Source organism: Oncorhynchus keta, unplaced genomic scaffold (assembly GCF_023373465.1).
Source record: "Oncorhynchus keta strain PuntledgeMale-10-30-2019 unplaced genomic scaffold, Oket_V2 Un_contig_23887_pilon_pilon, whole genome shotgun sequence".
NCBI lineage: Eukaryota > Metazoa > Chordata > Actinopteri > Salmoniformes > Salmonidae > Oncorhynchus > Oncorhynchus keta.
Window position 1 is genome coordinate 1 of NW_026283620.1, and position 16,230 is coordinate 16,230.

At 49.1% G+C, this 16,230-nt stretch overlaps 1 long non-coding RNA gene and 1 pseudogene across 1 annotated transcript; one reads left to right on the forward strand and one right to left on the reverse strand.

Annotated features, from left to right (window-relative positions):
- Positions 1–1,152: 1,152 nt before the first annotated feature.
- LOC127921873 (tRNA (cytosine(34)-C(5))-methyltransferase, mitochondrial-like) lies at positions 1,153–14,720 on the forward strand (annotated as a pseudogene).
- Positions 14,721–15,079: 359 nt separating this feature from the next.
- LOC127921872 (uncharacterized) lies at positions 15,080–16,132 on the reverse strand. The gene is made up of 6 exons (XR_008109792.1): positions 16,091–16,132; positions 15,923–16,006; positions 15,632–15,709; positions 15,477–15,586; positions 15,359–15,436; positions 15,080–15,158 (listed from the first exon to the last, which is right to left on the reverse strand). It is a non-coding gene; the product is annotated as an uncharacterized LOC127921872 (long non-coding RNA).
- Positions 16,133–16,230: the final 98 nt, after the last annotated feature.

The window sequence follows — 16,230 nt, forward strand, 5'->3', positions numbered from 1 at the left end:
GAGACTGACCCGTTTCTACTCTGCATAGAGACTGACCCCGTTTCTACTCTGCATAGAGACTGACCCCGTTTCTACACTGCATAGAGACTGACCCGTTTCTACACTGCATAGAGACTGACTCTGTTTCTACACTGCATAGAGACTGACCCCGTTTCTACTCTGCATAGAGACTGACTCTGTTTCTACACTGCATAGAGACTGACCCCGTTTCTACTCTGCATAGAGACTGACCCCGTTTCTACTCTGCATAGAGACTGACTCCGTTTCTACTCTGCATAGAGACTGACTCTGTTTCTACACTACATAGAGACTGACTCCGTTTCTACTCTGCATAGAGACTCACCCCGTTTCTACTCTGCATAGAGACTGACCCCGTTACCATGTGAACGAGGTCAGGGGGTCAGTCTTGTCCTCTATCACCTTACCATGTGAACGGGGTCAGGGGGTCACGGGGTCAGTCATGTCCTGTATCACCTTACCATGTATCACCTTTCCATAACATGTTACTTTAGTCACACAGCTACATTCTTGGGATTTCATAGTCACATTTTCTACCTTGTACATTTTTTGTTATAAAATGCAAATAAATGTGTATATGATTTGTACCCTTGTCTCTATTCCAAACTCTATTGGCCTCCACAATCACCGGGCTTCAACCCAATTTGAGATGGTTTGGGATGAGTTGGACCTTAGAGTGAAGGAAAAGCAGCCAACAAGTGCTCAGCATATGTGGGAACTCCTTCAAGACTGTTGGAAAAAACATTCCAGATGAAGCTGGTTGAGAGAATGTCAAGAGTGTTGCAAAGCTGTCATCAAGGCAAAGGGTGGCTACTTTGAAGAATCTCAAATATAAAATATATTTTTAATTTAACACTTTTTTTTCCGTAACTACAGGATTCCATATGTGTTATTTCATAGTTGTTGATGTCTTCACTATTATTCTACAATGAAGAAAATAGTAAAAATACAGAAAAACCCTTGAATGAGTAGGTGTATACGATTTGTACCCGTATCTAATCCAAAATCTTTGGGTCTCAATTTTGCTTGATGTTAGGGAGGGGAACTGAGTTTAAAATAGCCAAGGAGAAGGGGGTACATTATAAGAGACGGACATGTCTAAAGAAAAACACGAACGAAATGTCAGTCCAGTCAGTCAACCGTTTGCTTAAGTTGATTTAATTCAGATTTATTTATGAAATGTTTAGACGTTTAGTCTCGGGAGAGTTAATTATTCTACAGTGGAGACAGTCTCAGTCGTCGAAATGTCTGAGATTACTGTCGTGCAACTCCGTTATCGGTCCCGACCGTGGACAGGACCTGTCGAGAGAGGAGCGAACTGTTCCGACCGAACGGGTAAGGTTGGTTCCTACAGGTATAGGACCAGCAGACGATACGTTTGTGGGTTATTTGTTTCTGCTATTAAACCATGAAAAAATCACTGTTGGTTATTTGATCAAATAAATGATTAGATTAGTTATACTTTTAGTTACACACACTCATCAGCCGTCCTCCTGTTTGAATCTAGACGTCTTCCTCAAACTCACAGGTTCCTTCCCGACCCGAGAAACAGAAACGGGTGTGTAAAGTCATATTGGACCGTTTTGACCAACAGTACGGTCAGGAACTTGGCCCCCTATGGCCGTCTGCAAGGTATGTACGCGTTCACCTCGTCCTCTTATCCTTTTATACAGTCTATGCAGCATTACGTGCCAATAACTATATTATAAATCGTTGTATTACTCTGAACTTAAATCGGATGGGAACTCTGTTGTAGTCTGTTTCCCAAATGGCACCGTGTTCCCTATTGGTCCTGGTCTAAAGTTGTGCAGTGCATTCTGGAAGTATTCAGACCACATTGACTTCCCCCACACAATTTTTATTTTTTATTTTTTTAATTTTTTTATTTCACCTTTATTTAACCAGGTAGGCTAGTTGAGAACAAGTTCTCATTTTGCAATACTCCCATAATGACATCACAATACCCCATAATGACAAACAGGTTTAGACGGGTTGGCAAATGTATTAAAAAATAAACAACAACCTGAAATCACATTTATTTACTTAAGTATTGAGACCTCTTTACTCAGTACTTTGTTGAAGCACCTTTGGCAGTGTTACAACCTGGAGTCTTCTTGGTGTAATGACACTACAAGCTTGGCACATCTGTATTTGAGGAGTTTCTCACATTCTTCTCTGTAGATCCTCTCAAGCTCTGTCAGGTTGGATGGGGAGTGTCGCTATGCCAGCTATTTTCAGACCCTCTCCAGAGATGTTAGATCGGGTTCAAGTCCTGGCTCTGGCTGGGACACTCAAGGACATTCAGAGACTTGTCCCGAAAGCCTCTCCTGCATTGTCTTGGCTGTGCTTAGGGTCGTTGTCCTGTTGGAAGGTGAACCTTCGCCCCAGTCTGAGGTCCTGAGCGCTTTGGAGCAGGTTTTCATCAAGGATCTCTCGGTGTTCCGTTCATCTTTGCCTCGATCCTGACTAGTCTCCCAGTTCCTGCCGCTGAAAAAAATCCCCACCACCATGCTTCACCGTAGGGATGGTGCCAGGTTTCCTCCAGTCTTGGCATTCAGGCCAAAGAGATCAATCTAATTCATCAAACCAGGGAATCTTGTTTGAGAGTCTTTTCGGTGCCTTTGAAAACTCCAAGCGAGCCTTTTACTGAGGGAGTGGCTTCCGTCTGGCTACTCTACCATAAAAGGCCTGATTGGTGGAGTGATGCAGAGATGGTTGTCCTTCTGAAAGATCTCCCATCTCCACAGAGGATCTCTGGAGCTCTGTTAGAGTGACCATCGGTTTCTTGGTCACCTCCTGACAAAGTGCTGGAGAGGTGATTGCCTCCTCTCCTCCTGAACCCTGGGTGCTGGCAGTATGGAGTGATGCTCAACCTCCTCTCCTCTCCTCCTGTCTCCTACAGTTGGCTGGGTGCTGTTGTGATGAACCCTGGGTGCTGGCAGTATGGAGTGATGATGCTACAGGGCAACCCTCCTCTCCTCTCCTCCTGTCTCCTACAGGGCTGTGTTGTTGAACCCTGGGTGCTGGCAGTATGGAGTGATGCTCAACCTCCTCTCCTCTCCTCCTGTCTCCTACAGGGCTGTGTTGTTGAACCCTGGGTGCTGGCAGTATGGAGTGATGCTCAACCTCCTCTCCCTCTCCTGTCTCCTACAGGGCTGTGTTGTTGAACCCTGGGTGCTGGCAGTATGGAGTGATGCTCAACCTCCTCTCCTCTCCTCCTGTCTCCTACAGGGCTGTGTTGTTGAACCCTGGGTGCTGGCAGTATGGAGTGATGCTCAACCTCCTCCTCTCCTCTCCTCCTGTCTCCTACAGGCTGTGTTGTTGAACCCTGGGTGCTGGCAGTATGGAGTGATGCTCAACCTCCTCTCCTCTCCTCCTGTCTCCTACAGGGCTGTGTTGTTGAACCCTGGGTGCTGGCAGTATGGAGTGATGCTCAACCTCCTCTCCTCTCCTCCTGTCTCCTACAGGGCTGTGTTGTTGAACCCTGGGTGCTGGCAGTATGGAGTGATGCTCAACCTCCTCTCCTCTCCTCCTGTCTCCTACAGGGCTGTGTTGTTGAACCCTGGGTGCTGGCAGTATGGAGTGATGCTCAACCGTTTTGCTCACGGTGTCAGAGGTCAAACAACGCCTCAAGGGCAAGGCTTCGTCAGCCTACTGCCCCCACAGACCTGCCTCTGACTCCTCTCTCCCCAGCCTCCCTACCTCTCCCACCCAGCCTAGCTGATCCCTCACCCTACCTCTCCCACCCAGCCTAGCTCCATCCCCACCCCGGTCCTCCTCCTCCCTCCCTGCAGTGTTTCATCCACCCCTCCCCAGTGCGTTACCCCTCTCCTCCCTCACCGCCAGGGCCAGCTGAAACCCTACTACCTGATGAACGCTGCCTCCCTGCTGCTGTCTTAGCCCTGGGGGTAGAGGAGGGACAGGGTCCTGGATCTCTGCTCTGCTCCTGGAGGGAAGGCCTTGGCTATACTACAGACTGCTGACCCAGGTCAGGAGCATTACACTGTTAGGGTGTAGGGGCTAAGGGGTTGGGGGTGTAGGGGCTGGGGTTAAAGGGTGTAGGGGTTAGGGGTTGGGGTGTAGGGGATAAGGGGTTAGGGTGTAGGGGCTAAGGGGTTGGGTGTAGGGCTAAGGGGTTAGGGTGTAGGGGCTAAGGGGTTAGGGTGTAGGGGGATAAGGGGGTTAGGTGTAGGGGATAAGGGGGTTAGGGTGTAAGTAGGGCTAATTAGGGTGTAGGGGTGTAAGAGGGTTAGGGGGTGTAGGTTAGGGGTGTAGGGGGGTTAAGGGGTTAGGGTGTAGGGGCTAAGGGGTTGGGTGCAGGGGGACTTAAAGGGGTTGGGGTGTAAGGGGGCTAGGGTGTAGGGTGTAAGGGGTTAGGGTGTAGGTTAGGGGTGTAGGGGGGCTAATTAGGGTGTAGGGGCTAAGGGTGTAAGGGGGTTAGGGTCTAGGTTAGAGTGCAGGGGCTAAAGTTGCAGGGCTAAGGGTGTAGGGGTTAGGGTGTAGGGGCTAAGGGTGTAGGGGGTTAGGGTGTAGGGGCAGGACTGCTAACTTTAGGTCCTGTTAAACTCATTCATGGGCTGTTTCCACACCCCTGACTGTTAACCCAGGTCCTGTTAAACTCATTAATGGGCTGTTTCCACCCCCCTGACTGTTAGCCCAGGTCCTATTAAACTCATTAATGGGCTGTTCCACCCCCCTGACTGTTAACCCAGGTCCTGTTAAACTCATTAATGGGCTGTTTCCACCCCCCTGACTGTTAACCCAGGTCCCTGTTAAACTCATTAATGGGCTGTTTCCACCCCCTGACTGTTAACCCAGGTCCTGTTAAACTCATTAATGGACTGTTTCCCCTGACTGCTAACCCAGGTCCTGTTAAACTCATTAATGGTCTGTTCCACCCCCTGACTGCTAGCAGGTCCTGTTAAACTCATTAATGGTCTGTTCCCCCTGACTGCTAACCCAGGTCCTGTTAAACTCATTAATGGTCTGTTCCACCCCCCTGACTGTTAACCCAGGTCTGTTAAACTCATTAATGGTCTGTTCCACCCCCTGACTGCTAACCCAGGTCCTGTTAAACTCATTAATGGGCTGTTTCCACCCCCTGACTGTTAACCCAGGTCCTGTTAAACTCATTAATGGTCTGTTCCCCCTGACTGCTAACCCAGGTCCTGTTAAACTCATTAATGGTCTGTTCCACCCCCCTGACTGTTAACCCAGGTCCTGTTAAACTCATTAATGGTCTGTTCCACCCCTGACTGTTAGCAGGTCCTGTTAAACTCATTAATGGGCTGTTCCACCCCCCTGACTGTTAACCCAGGTCCTGTTAAACTCATTAATGGTCTGTTCCACCCCCCTGACTGCTAGCAGGTCCTGTTAAACTCATTAATGGTCTGTTCCACCCCCCCCTGACTGTTAACCCAGGTCCTGTTAAACTCATTAATGGGCTGTTCCACCCCCTGACTGTTACCCAGGTCCTGTTAAACTCATTAATGGTCTGTTCCACCCCCCCCTGACTGCTAACCCAGGTCCTGTTAAACTCATTAATGGTCTGTTCCCACCCCCCCCTGACTGTTAACCCAGGTCCTGTTAAACTCATTAATGGTCTGTTCCACCCCCCTGACTGTTAGCAGGTCCTGTTAAACTCATTAATGGTCTGTTTTCCACCCCCTGACTGTTAACCCAGGTCCTGTTAAACTCATTAATGGTCTGTTCCACCCCCCTGACTGCTAACCCAGGTCCTGTTAAACTCATTAATGGTCTGTTTCCACCCCCTGTCTGTTAACCCAGGGTCCTGTTAAACTCATTAATGGTCTGTTCCCCCTGACTGTTAACCCAGGGTCTGTTAAACTCATTAATGGTCTGTTCCACCCCTGACTGTTAACCCAGGTCCTGTTAAACTCATTAATGGTCTGTTCCACCCCCCTCTGACTGCTAACCCAGGTCTGTTAAACTCATTAATGGACTGTTCCCCCCTGACTGCTAAGCAGGTCCTGTTAAACTCATTAATGGTCTGTTCCACCCCCTGACTGCTAACCCAGGTCCTGTTAAACTCATTAATGGGCTGTTCCCCCCTGACTGTTACCCAGGTCCTGATAAACTCATTAATGGGCTGTTCCACCCCCCCTGACTGCTACCCAGGTCCTGTTAAACTCATTAATGGGCTGTTCCACCCCCTGACTGTTAACCCAGGTCCTGTTAAACTCATTAATGGGCTGTTCCACCCCCCTGACTGTTAGCAGGTCTGATAAACTCATTAATGGGCTGTTCCACCCCCCTGACTGCTACCCAGGTCCTGTTAAACTCAGTAATGGACTGTTTCCACCCCCCTGACTGTTAACCCAGGTCCTGTTAAACTCATTAATGGGCTGTTCCACCCCCCTGACTGTTAACCCAGGTCCTGTTAAACTCATTAATGGTCTGTCCCCCCTGACTGCTAACCCAGGTCCTGTTAAACTCATTAATGGGCTGTTCCACCCCCCTGACTGTTAGCCCAGGTCCTGTTAAACTCATTAATGGGCTGTTCCACCCCTGACTGTTAACCCAGGTCCTGTTAAACTCATTAATGGGCTGTTTCCACCCCCTGACTGTTAACCCAGGTCCTGTTAAACTCATTAATGGGCTGTTCCACCCCCCTGACTGTTAACCCAGGTCCTGTTAAACTCATTAATGGACTGTTCCCCCCCTGACTGCTAACCCAGGTCCTGTTAAACTCATTAATGGTCTGTTCCACCCCCCTGACTGCTAACCCAGGTCCTGTTAAACTCATTAATGGTCTGTTCCACCCCCTGACTGTTAGCAGGTCCTGTTAAACTCATTAATGGTCTGTTCCACCCCTGACTGCTAACCCAGGTCCTGTTAAACTCATTAATGGTCTGTTCCCCCCCTGACTGCTTCTTGGGTCCTGTTAAACTCATTAATGGGCTGTTTCCACCCCCTGACTGTTAAGCAGGTCCTGTTAAACTCATTAATGGTCTGTTCCACCCCCTGACTGTTAGCCAGGTCCTGTTAAACTCATTAATGGTCTGTTCCCCCCTGACTGCTAAGCAGGTCCTGTTAAACTCATTGTGGTCTGTTTTCCACCCCCCCCCCTGACTGTTAACCCAGGTCCTGTTAAACTCATTAATGGTCTGTTCCACCCCCTGACTGTTAACCCAGGTCCTGTTAAACTCATTAATGGGCTGTTCCACCCCCCTGACTGTTAACCCAGGTCCTGTTAAACTCATTAATGGTCTGTTCCACCCCTGACTGCTAACCCAGGTCCTGTTAAACTCATTAATGGTCTGTTCCACCCCCTGACTGTTAACCCAGGTCCTGTTAAACTCATGAATGGGCTGTTTCCACCCCCTGACTGTTACCCAGGTCCTGTTAAACTCATTAATGGTCTGTTCCACCCCCTGACTGCTACCCAGGTCCTGTTAAACTCATTAATGGTCTGTTTCCACCCCCCTGACTGTTAACCCAGGTCCTGTTAAACTCATTAATGGTCTGTTCCACCCCCTGACTGTTAACCCAGGTCCTGTTAAACTCATTAATGGTCTGTTCCACCCCCCTGACTGCTAACCCAGGTCCTGTTAAACTCATTAATGGTCTGTTCCACCCCCCTGTCTGTTAGCAGGTCCTGTTAAACTCATTAATGGTCTGTTCCCCTGACTGTTAACCCAGGTCCTGTTAAACTCATTAATGGGCTGTTCCACCCCCCCCCCTCTGACTGCTAACCCAGGTCCTGTTAAACTCATTAATGGACTGTTCCCCCCCCTGACTGCTACCCAGGTCCTGTTAAACTCATTAATGGTCTGTTCCACCCCCTGACTGCTAACCCAGGTCCTGTTAAACTCATTAATGGGCTGTTCCACTGACTGTTAGCAGGTCCTGTTAAACTCATTAATGGGCTGTTCCACCCCCTGACTGTTAACCCAGGTCCTGATAAACTCATTAATGGGCTGTTCCACCCCCTGACTGCTAACCCAGGTCCTGTTAAACTCAGTAATGGACTGTTCCACCCCCCTGACTGTTAACCCAGGTCCTGTTAAACTCATTAATGGGCTGTTCCACCCCCTGACTGTTACCCAGGTCCTGTTAAACTCATTAATGGTCTGTCCCCCCTGACTGCTAACCCAGGTCCTGTTAGACTCATTAATGGACTGTTCCCCCTGACTGTTAGCAGGTCCTGTTAAACTCATTAATGGTCTGTTCCACCCCCCTGACTGTTAACCCAGGTCCTGTTAAACTCATTAATGGACTGTTCCCCCCTGACTGTTAGCAGGTCCTGTTAAACTCAGTAATGGACTGTTCTACCCCCCTGACTGTTAGCAGGTCCTGTTAAACTCATTAATGGACTGTTTCCCCCCTGACTGTTAACCCAGGTCCTGTTAAACTCAGTAATGGACTGTTCCACCCCCCTGACTGTTGCCCAGGTCCTGTTAAACTCATTAATGGACTGTTCCCCCCTGACTGTTAGCAGGTCCTGTTAAACTCAGTAATGGACTGTTCCACCCCCCTGACTGTTAACCCAGGTCCTGTTAAACTCATTAATGGGCTGTTCCACCCCCTGACTGTTAACCCAGGTCCTGTTAAACTCATTAATGGACTGTTCCACCCCCTGACTGTTAGCAGGTCCTGTTAAACTCATTAATGGGCTGTTCCACCCCCTGACTGTTAACCCAGGTCCTGTTAAACTCAGTAATGGACTGTTCCACCCCCTGACTGTTAACCCAGGTCCTGTTAAACTCATTAATGGGCTGTTCCACCCCCCTGACTGTTAACCCAGGTCCTGTTAAACTCAGTAATGGACTGTTCCACCCCCTGACTGTTAGCCCAGGTCCTGTTAAACTCAGTAATGGACTGTTCCACCCCCTGACTGTTAACCCAGGTCCTGTTAAACTCAGTAATGGACTGTTCCACCCCCCCCTGACTGTTAACCCAGGTCTGTTAAACTCATTAATGGGCTGTTCCACCCCTGACTGTTAAGCAGGTCCTGTTAAACTCATTAATGGACTGTTCCACCCCCCTGACTGTTAGCAGGTCCTGTTAAACTCATTAATGGGCTGTTCCACCCCCTGACTGCTACCCAGGTCCTGTTAAACTCATTAATGGACTGTTCCACCCCCCTGACTGCTACCCAGGTCCTGTTAGACTCATTAATGGACTGTTCCCCCTGACTGTTAGCAGGTCCTGTTAAACTCATTAATGGACTGTTCCCCCCCTGACTGTTAACCCAGGTCCTGTTAAACTCATTAATGGACTGTTCCACCCCCCTGACTGCTAACCCAGGTCCTGTTAGACTCATTAATGGACTGTTCCCCCTGACTGTTAGCCAGGTCCTGTTAGACTCATTAATGGACTGTTCCCCCCTGACTGTTAACCCAGGTCCTGTTAAACTCAGTAATGGTCTGTTCCACCCCCCCTGACTGTTAACCCAGGTCCTGTTAAACTCATTAATGGGCTGTCCCACCCCCCGACTGTTAACCCAGGTCCTGTTAAACTCATTAATGGTCTGTTCCACCCCCCCTGACTGTTGCAGGTCCTGTTAAACTCATTAATGGTCTGTTCCACCCCTGACTGTTAGCCCAGGTCCTGTTAGGCTCATTAATGGTCTGTTCCACCCCCCTGACTGTTAACCCAGGTCCTGTTAAACTCATTAATGGTCTGTTCCCCCCTGACTGCTAACCCAGGTCCTGTTAAACTCATTAATGGTCTGTTCCCCCCTGACTGCTAACCCAGGTCCTGTTAAACTCATTAATGGTCTGTTCCACCCCCTGACTGTTAGCAGGTCTGTTAAACTCATTAATGGTCTGTTCCACCCCCTGACTGTTAACCCAGGTCCTGTTAAACTCATTAATGGTCTGTTTCCACCCCCTGACTGCTAACCCAGGTCCTGTTAAACTCATTAATGGTCTGTTCCACCCCCTGACTGTTAGCAGGTCCTGTTAAAACTCATTAATGGTCTGTTCCACCCCCTGACTGTAACCCAGGTCTGTTAAACTCATTAATGGTCTGTTCCACCCCCCTGACTGTTACCCAGGTCCTGTTAAACTCATTAATGGTCTGTTCCACCCCTGACTGTTAACCCAGGTCCTGTTAAACTCATTAATGGTCTGTTCCACCCCCCCTGACTGTTGCTTAGGTCCTGTTAAACTCATTAATGGTCTGTTCCACCCCCTGACTGCTAACCCAGGTCCTGTTAAACTCATTAATGGGCTGTTCCACCCCCTGACTGTTAACCCAGGTCCTGTTAAACTCATTAATGGGCTGTTTCCACCCCCCCCCTGACTGCTACCCAGGTCCTGTTAAACTCATTAATGGTCTGTTCCCCCCTGACTGCTAACCCAGGTCCTGTTAAACTCATTAATGGGCTGTTTCCACCCCCCTGACTGTTAACCCAGGTCTGTTAAACTCGATTAATTGGCTGTTCCACCCCTGACTGCTAAGCAGGTCCTGTTAAACTCATTAATAGGGTGTTCCACCCCCCTGACTGTTAACCAGGTCCTGTTAAACTCATTAATGGGCTGTTCCACCCCCTGACTGCTAACCCAGGTCCTGTTAAACTCATTAATGGTCTGTTCCACCCCCCTGACTGTTAACCCAGGTCCTGTTAAACTCATTAATGGGCTGTCCCACCCCCCTGACTGTTAACCCAGGTCCTGTTAAACTCATTAATGGGCTGTCCCCCCGGCTGGTTAACACCGTTATATTGATAACTTGAGTCTAGTCTTATCTGTCGTTGTGTTCCAGCTCTGTTGTGTTGTAATGAAATGGACCCACACCGATGTGATTGGCTGGCCAAAACCCTGGAATCCTTCATCCCCCAATCGCTTTGAGCAGCACTGTCACGGTGTCCAATCAGGATGGACGGATCTTTGGGCAGAGTGAGGCCGGAATATGACAAGGTGAGGAAGAAGACACAAGGGCTCCATCTCCAGTGCATCCTATCTCCTTACCTCCTTCCCATCCGTATCTATAGGAGACACTCCCTCCCTTCAGACTGGTTTCTCCAATGGGTTTTTAAGAAGGGGCCAGGAGACAGGCTGCAAGAGTCCTGGACTGAGGAAGAGCCACGTTAACGGTTTTAATTTCTCTGAAGTGAGCGTCTCCATCCTGCAGTTTCCAGCGGGGGCGCTCTCGTTCCTCCCGAACGGTCGTCAAATCAGACCCTGTATATCTGGTCACATTAGCAGATGTTATTGCAGGTGTAGCGACATGCCTGTAAATAACACAGCAGCCCAGATCAGTTGAAAGACACTGCAGCTATTCTGAACCGGGCCATTTTCCAGTAATACCCCCCATTTCTGCCGGGTATTTGGAACATTCCCTGTTGAAGGACAATGTGCCAGTAGCGGACTCACGCGCAACGGAACCATTATCTTTGTTTGCAAAATAATATATTTATATATCTTTTTTTTTTAGACAAGTTAAAAAAAAACTCCATAGTGGTCGAAGGCACTGCATCTCCGTGCTAGAGGCACACTACAGACCCTGGTTCCAATCCCGGGCTGTATCACAGCCCAGCTGGGATCTGGGGTCTCCTGCCTCTCTTTCTCTCTCTCCCCCTGCCTCTCTTCCTCTCTCTCCCCCCTGCCTCTCTTCCTCTCTCCCCCCTGCCTCTCTCCCTCTCTCCCCCTGCCTCTCTTCCTCTCTTCCCCTGCCTCTCTCCCTCTCTCCCCCTGCCTCTCTTCCTCTCTCCCCCTGCCTCTCTTCCTCCTCTCCCCTGCCTCTCTTCCTCTCTCCCTGCCTCTCTTCATTCTCCTGTATATGTTTATGTCCACATAGCATAATGTTAATCTTCATCATAGCATGTGTTTAATATACACCAGCATATGGCTAAATATATGCATAGCATATCTTTATCATATCATAGCATGTGTTTTAAATATATAAATATGTTTTAAATATATGCATAGCCTCTCTTCCTCTAATATCTCCCCCCTAGCATATCTTCCTCTCTCCTCTCTCCCCCTGCCTCTCTTCCTCTCCCCCTGCCTCTCTTCCTCTCTCTCCCGCCCTGCCTCTCATCTCCTCTCCCACAGGGCTAGGATTAGCTCTTGTTCTCCTCTGTGGCTCTCATTAGTGCCGTCTCACTGACTGGAGAGGCCCTGTGGAGGAGAGGCCACGCCTCTACCACCGGGTGAGCCCATTCTATCTCATCACCCTCAGCAGCTGGCATCACCGTCATGGCATCACACAGGACTCTACGTTACAGTCACCTTCCTCTCTGCTCTGTTCTCTGTTCTCTCCTCTCTGTTCTCTCCTCTCTGTTCTCTCTCTGTTTGCTCTGCTCTGTTCTCTCTGTTCTCTCCTCTCTGTTCTCTCCTCTCTGTTCTCTCCTCTCTGTTCTCTCCTCTCTGTTCTCTCCTCTCTGTTCTCTACTCTGTTCTCTCCTCTCTGTTCTCTCCTATGTTCTATTCTCTCTGTTCTCTCTCTCTGTTCTCTCCTCTGTTCTCTCCTCTGTTCTCTCCTCTCTGTTCTCTCTCTGTTTCTCTCCTCTATTCTCCTCTGTTCTCCTCTGTTCTATTCTCTCTGTTCTCTCCTCTCTGTTCTCTCTCCTCTCTGTTCTCTCCTCTCTGTTTCTCTCCTCTGTTCTCTCCTCTCTTCTCTCTCTGTTGCTCTGTTCTATTCTCTCTCTTCTCTCCTCTCCTCTCTGTTCTCTCTCCTCTCCTCTCTGTTCTCTCTCCTCTGTTCTCTCTCCTCTCCCTCTCTCCTCTCTGTTCTCTCCTCTCTGTTCTCTCCCTCTCTGTTCTCTCCTCTGTTCTCTCTACTCCTCTCCTCTCTGTTCTCTCCTCCTCTGTTCTCTCTCCTCTGTTCTCTCTCTCTCTCTCTGTTTCTCTCCCTATCTCTGTTTCTCTCCTCTCTGTTCTCTCCTCTCTGTTCTCTCTCCTCTGTTCTCTCTCCTCTGTTCTCTAATCTCTGTTCTCTCTCCTCTGTTCTCTCTACTCTGTTCTCTCTGTTCTCTCTCCTCTGTTCTCTCTCCTCTGTTTCTCTCCTCTTTCTCCTCTTGAAACAGAAGGGGGTTGATGGATTTAGGGGCTAGAGACCATGAGGCTGGGAATACTAGTCATTTGAATAGTGCTCTCACCATGTATCTCTGTCTGTCTCTGTGCCCCCCCTCCCCCAGAGCTTATGCCTCCTGCTGCTGGTTTCATTTACTATCTAGATTTACTGGTTTGTTGGCCCCCCACCTATTAATTCTCTAATTGTCTTTCTCCCCCTCTCCCCTCATCCCTCTTCCCTCTCCTCCCTCTCCCCTCTCCTCCCACTTCTCTCTCCTTCCTCCCTCTCCCCTCTCCTCCTCTCCTCCTCCCCTCTTCTCTCTCCTCTCCCTCCCTCTCCCCTCTCCTCCTCTTCTCTCTCCTCCTCCTTACTCTCCCTCCTCCCTCCCTCCTTCCCCTCCCTCCCTCCCTCTTCTCCTCCTCCCATCTTCTCTCTCCCCCTCCCTCTTCTCTCCCTCTTCTCTCTCCCCCTCCCTCCCCTTCCCCCTCCTTCCCCCTCCTCCCTTTACCCCCCCTCCCTTCCCCCTCCTCCCTTCACCCCCTCCCACTTCCTTCCTCCTCCTCTCCTCCTCCTTCCCCTCCCTCTTCCTCCTCCATTCCACCTCCATCCACTCCCTCCCTCCCTCTTCTCCCCCTCCCTCTCTCTTTTCTTCTCCCCCCTCCTATCTTCTCCCTCCCTCCTCCCTCTTCTCTCCCTCTTCATCCTCCCTCCTTCTCCCTCTTCCCCCTTCCCTCTTCTCCCTCTTCCCCCTTCCCTCTTCCCCCTCCCTCCCTCTTCCCCATCCCTCTCTTCCTCCCTCTTCCCCCTCCTCCCACCTCCCTCTTCCCCCTCCCTCTCTTCCCTCCTCCCTCCCCCTCCCTCCTCCCTCTCCCCCTCTCCCCCTCCCTCTTCCCCTCCCTCTTCCCCTCCCTCCCTCCTCCCAGGTTCTGCTGGATGCTCCATGTTCTAATGATCGTAGCTGGCTGTTCTCTGGTCCAGGAGGGCAGCATGGAGCTGTGAGGCTGAGGGAGAGGGCCAGGCTGCCCACACTACAGACACAACTTCTCAGGTATGAATTCATGCTTTAATGATGCAAAATCCAAGCTTTGCAATATACAGACATGCCTATTTAAAAATAGACATGCCTGGCCTGCATACAGACATACCTGTTAAAAATATGCATATCTGGCCTACAATACTGAGACATACCTGCCCTGCATACAGACATACCTGGCCCACATCCAGACATACCTGGCTGCATACGGACATGCCTGGCCACACATCCAGACATGCCTGGCCTGCATACGGACATGCCTACGCATACAGACATGCCTGTTTACATACAGGACATACCTGACCCACATACATACATGCCTGGCCCTGCATTGGACATGCCTGTTACCATGCAGACATGCCTACATTTTATACAGACATGCCTGGTTAAAAATAGACATACCTGGCCTACATCCAGACACACCTTCCACATGCCAGACATACCTGGCCCAAAATAGACATACCTGGCCTACATCAGACATACCTGGGGTGTAAAAACAGTCCTGGGCCAGGCCTATGTTGACCTTTAACCTGAAAAAGCAAATCCACAGCCCTCTCCTCCAGCTGTTACTGATCTGTCTCATCATCTGTCTCATCACATCCTGTCTGTTCCCAGGTCTGCGCTGGCTGCGGGTCGAATCCGGGGGGCGTGGCCGTCTCTCCACCTGCACGGTGTCCCGCTCTGAGAACCAGGAGTGGTGGAGCGGTCTAAACACCTGTCCAGGGGTGGAGCTTCAAGACCTGGAGGAGGGAGCCCTTCCACTCCAGGAACACTTCACCTTCTTACCCCGTTAGGCCACACCCCTCGTTAGGCCTCCTTGTTGTTCCACAGCAGGGTCAGACCTGGGGGGCCCATGTTCCTGTCGCGCATCAAGAGGATTCACTGATTGGTTGATTGACTGCTGACTTCGCAATCGCAGTATCAGAGACGAACTGACTGAGCATGTCAGGCGCTGAGGCACGGTCCTTCGATGGATTCGATACAACATGTTTTCATGTGACGGCTACTGCTAACGAGCTAATAAACTGGTCACTAATCCCAGCACCTGATCATCACTGTTAATAAACTGGTCACTATTTAGCACCTGATCATCACTGTTAATAAACTGGTCACTATTTAGCACCTGATCATCACTGTGTAACGATCACTATTTAGCACCTGATCATCACTGTTAAACTGGTCACTATTTAACACCTGATCATCTTTCTGTTATAAGCTTCTAGGTCACTATTTAGCACCTGATTACCGATCATCACTGTTAATAAACGGGTCCGCACTATTTAGCACCTGATCCCTGTTAATCAACTGGTCACTATTTAGCACCTGATCATCACTGTTAATAAACTGGTCACTATTTAGCACCTGATCATCACTGTTAATAAACTGGTCACTATTTAGCACCTGATCAGTCACTGTTAATAAACTGGTCACTATTTAGCACCTGATCATCACTGTTAATAAACTGGTCACTATTTAGCACCTGACCCTGATCAACTGGTCACTATTTAGCACCTGATCATCACTGTTAATAAACTGGTCACTATTTAGCACCTGGTCCTGATCATCACTGTTAATAAACGGGTCACTATTTAGCACCTGATCATCACTGTTAATAAACTGGTCACTATTTAGCACCTGATCATCACTGTTAATAAACTGGTCACTATTTAGCACCTAATCATCACTGTTAATAAACTGGTCACTATTTAGCACCTGACCCTGATCATCACTGTTAATGAACGGGTCACTATTTAGCACCTGACCATCACTGTTAATAAACGGGTCACTATTTAGCACCTGACCCTGATCATCACTGTTAATAAACTGGTCACTATTTAGCACCTGATCCTGATCATCACTGTTAATGAACTGGTCACTATTTAGCACCTGATCATCACTGTTAATAAACGGGTCACTATTTAGCACCTGACCCTGATCATCACTGTTAATAAACTGGTCACTATTTAGCACCTGATCCTGATCATCACTGTTAATGAACTGGTCACTATTTAGCACCTGATGATCACTGTTAATAAACGGGTCACTATTTAGCACCTGATCATCACTGTTAATAAACGGGTCACTATTTAGCACCTGACCGTCATCACTGTTAATAAACGGGTCACTATTTAGCACCTGATCCTGATGATCACTGTTAATAAACGGGTCACTATTTAGCACCTGATCATCACTGT